Genomic DNA, 4242 nt, shown 5'->3' on the forward strand with positions numbered 1-4242 from the left:
CTCTCCTTCTCTATCTTCCTCAGAAAACCCTAGATCTTTCATATCTTCGTTCTTCTGTATCGTTTCTGGGTTTGTTCGATCGACGCATAAAAACCCCATCTCTCCATCTCCGATTCCCTGTACTCTTTGTACTCTTCTCATTTGGACATGAAACCTAAAATCGAAAGGGAAAGGGGGTAATTTTTGAAGTCTTTTAGTCTAAACCAACAGAAACTACACATAAGGGTTGCAAAAAAACAAAGCATACATGTAGATGATGAATGGTGAATCGATGCATAGAAGAGTGAGATGCAGAACATGCAATGGTGATTAATTATTTTCTTCAAATGAGTGATTTTTTTGTTACGATGAAAGAAAAAAATGAATTGTTCTCTTATGCCACACAGAGAGAGAGAGAGAGAGAGAGAGAGAGAGAGAGAGAGAGAGAGAGAGTCCATATTCTATTTATGTATTTTTATTCCTTTATAAAAAAAATTATATAAAAAAAAAAAAGTAGAAAATGCAATTTTTTCTTATAAACAGAAAAATATTTAAATAAATAAAAAACTAAAAAACAAACAAGTAAGGGCAAAATCATCATTATGAAAAAGTTCAAAGTAAATTGGATCAAACTAGCAACAAAATGAAAACATTAGACCTGTGGTGTTAGTCCAAACTTTTTTGGATAAAAGTGACAATTTTAAGCAAAACATAGGGACCATTTGTGCAGTTTAGTCTGTAACTTTCTAAGAAACGGATTCTATATATCTTCCTTTTTATTTGAAAAAATAAAAAACACATTGTGCAAAATTTATATGGAATATGGAAAAAAGTAAAGTAATATATAAATTTTGATACATACAAAGCTTAATTTTAAACTTAAAACTTGCATATTATTGTCAACAAGCATCATCAAAAATAATCGTAGATGAATATAATTTTTTTAAGAACGTTTAAAGAGCACCAATTTTATTTATTTATTTATTTTTTAGAATAGTTTTCAATGCAATTTGAACCTTTAATTTTTGATGGAGAGATATCTTATCTGTCAATTTTTGATATCCGAAGACTATAAGCCCTTTGATATTATAAGCCCTTTGGTATTATAGTTATTTTAGAAGGTAATTATTTTAGGAGAGAAGAAATGAAGACCAAATTTTAAAGAAAATTGTATAACTATTAAGAGAATCGAATACAAAAAAATAATGTTAGTATATATATATTTTAATTTATTGGATAATATTAACAAAAATTAGTTTAAGACTATTTATTATATTAAGTACTATTTTGTTACCTATGGTAAATATAATTATATTTTATGGTAGTATTTTCATGAATGTTGCAATTTCCTTTGAAACAATTAAGTTTTTATTTTATATCTATAAAAGTTTCAAAAAGGAGGCTTTTGAAACATAAATATTACGTTTTTTTTTTTGTTAAAGTAATTATAAATAAAAGTTAAATAGAGAAGTGGTTGTAAAGAAAGTGACATGTCTCTTGCTATGGTGACAATGCCTGTTTTTATTTATAATATAACCATGATATGCAATCTTTATCTCTAAAGTTAATATAACTAAATCACTAATAAACTTTCTTTATTGAAGCTTGATTTAATTCATCATGACAGTTGAAAGTACCATTAAATTCAAGATATTTTTATATAAAAAATTAATAAATAAATCAAAAGATATTGATAAATCAACCTTGATTGTAATGTAATTCATCATGACAATTGAAAGTACCATTAAATTCAAGATATTTTTATATAAAAAATTAATAGGTAAATCAAAAGATATTGATAAATCAACCTTGATTGTAATGACACGAACCAAACAATCTAACATTTACAAATTAAAAATTCTATTGGTATCCGTTCAATTTCTTTTGTATATCTCTGAATGAATGTAATAGTGTTCGTATATCTTTATGATGTGATAATTTATATTAGTGAAAGAAAATATAACACCCATGTATCCTAATCAACCTCTACCAAATTTGGTATAAAAGGCTATGTATTATGTATATATCTAATATCCTAGCACAAAGTATTTAATAACTATAATAATTTTAACACCATAATCGTTACACTAAGTTTATTTATATTTATATGATAGTTTTATTAAACTAAAATTATTGATTTTATCTATAAAAGTAAATAAAACAACATTTATATATTTAATATATGTAACTTATGTTAGTAAAAATGAATCTTATAGTTTGATCATAAAAATTTTATATTTATTAAGTTGAAAATGACTTACAAAGCCACTAATTGTCAATAGGGTCATATTACCCTGACTTTGTAGGGTTATAATATACATAATATTACGTATTTCGACTTTACATTTTTAGTCGCTAAAGTTTTTTCATGCCTTTTAAGAGAACAAAATTGATGTCAACCTGTTTTTTTGGTTACCGTGACCTAATATATTATGTTAAAGCTGAAGTGGCTTATGATTTGAAATTTTTTTAGTAAAAATACAATAATAATAAAATTGCGGCCTACTTTCTCTCTCTCTTTCTCTCTCTCTCTCTCTCTCTCTCTCTCTCTCTCTTCAAAATGTTTTTCTTTCTGGTTTCTTGTTTATGTTTAATTATTCTATCAAGGTTTTTCTTCCTCAAAACATTCCTATCTTGGAACTTCGAAATGGGTTCTTATTCATTTCAATGTTTTTTTAAGCAGCTGTTAAAAACAATCATGATTTCTCTCCGTCTTTGTCCTCTTGATCGAATGAAAAATAGTGTCATCAGTTGAAAAACAGAGGCTTTAGAAAAGAATAAGAAGAAAGATGATGTTTGCTTATATGATTTGCCATATTTACCCTTGGAATGCATTCTTAAGAAGCTTTCTCCTGCTGGATTAATAAGTATGTCAGGGGTATCTAGGATTTTTCGGGCTATGTGCACACATGATCATCTCATGGTGAGACACTTGAACCAAAAATGGGGTAAGATTTTGATGGGTGATTCTGTATATAAAGAATGGCAAGCCTACATTGACACCAAAAAAAAAAACAAACCCTCATGTCTTCTTCGAATGGAAAAGGGTATTTTCGGGTTTTCACTCATGGTTTCTGGTGGAAGAAAAATGTGAAATTGAACAACACCATTGTTTTTTGCCAGTTGATTCGATCATGGCTTGGTATCTCTCACTTGAAACCGTAAACTTTTCTTTCCCTACTCAATTCGCTCAATTCTACAATAGAGAGGTAACTAATTCAGCCCAAAATTCAGCACTTTGAGTTTTTCATGTCAAACATACTACATCTAAAACAAAAAATCGAATTGAATTTCGTTCCAAATTTCAACAACATTCTTATCATAGCACAATCAATTACTACAAACATTCATTTATCGTTTTACATTTCTGGAAAAGCTTAAAACTTTACATCAATTTTGAATTTAAAAAACTATGTAGTTAACCATGTCAACTCCAAAGCAGTGTTCTAAAAGGCGCGCCATGGCGGGCGCCAAGGCGCGCCATGGTGTCAGGCGCGGCGTCGCCATTACGAAAGGCTTCATAACGTTGCTGTTAGGCGTGACGCGTGGCAATGCGTGATATGGCGTGGCATGGCGCGTTATGACACATGTTTTTTCGTTTGAGACACGTTTTTTTGCTCTTTTTTATACCTTTTCTAATCGGACATACAAGTATTGTGTTTTTTATTAACGTTCTGTTATTAGTTGTTGATATAACACTTCTAAAAACAAGGTATATTTGATATAAATTTATATTTATGAGGTAATATAATTATAAATTAATACAAAATCGCCGCCTTACATCACGCCTTAAAAAACGCCATGGCTCACCATAACTTGTTAAGCTTGAGGCTTGGCCTTGCCGCTATGCCACGCCTTACGCCTTTTAGAACCTTGCTCCAAAGGGTTCTATGATCCAGTTCTTCATCGAAGGCTTCTGATATACGTATGATGTTTCAATTGCCGAATGGAAATGTTGGGTTTTATTGTCTTTTTTTTATTATTCTTCTTTTTACTAAAAAATTCCAAATCATAAGCCACAACAGCTATAATCTGGTATATTATACCGCAGTGACCAAAAAAGCAGGTCGTCATCAACTTTGTTCCCTTAAAGGACACGGAAAAAACTTTAAGGACTAAAATGGTAAAATCGAAATATATAATAAGACAATTGCGTCATTTTCCCAAATTTTTTATTAGGTAGGATAATTTTATATTTTTTTAATACATTGATCGCTTATGCAAATAAAATCTGCATAAGGACATGTTCTGTAAATTAGAATG

The 4242-nt window shown here is 29.3% G+C and overlaps 1 pseudogene; it reads left to right on the plus strand.

The window, feature by feature from the left end:
• The first annotated feature begins 2539 nt into the window (after positions 1–2539).
• On the plus strand, positions 2540–3269 carry LOC111902868 (F-box protein At2g41170-like; annotated as a pseudogene).
• Positions 3270–4242: the final 973 nt, after the last annotated feature.

This window comes from Lactuca sativa, chromosome 7, assembly GCF_002870075.4.
Source record: "Lactuca sativa cultivar Salinas chromosome 7, Lsat_Salinas_v11, whole genome shotgun sequence".
In the NCBI taxonomy this organism is placed as follows: Eukaryota; Viridiplantae; Streptophyta; class Magnoliopsida; order Asterales; family Asteraceae; genus Lactuca; species Lactuca sativa.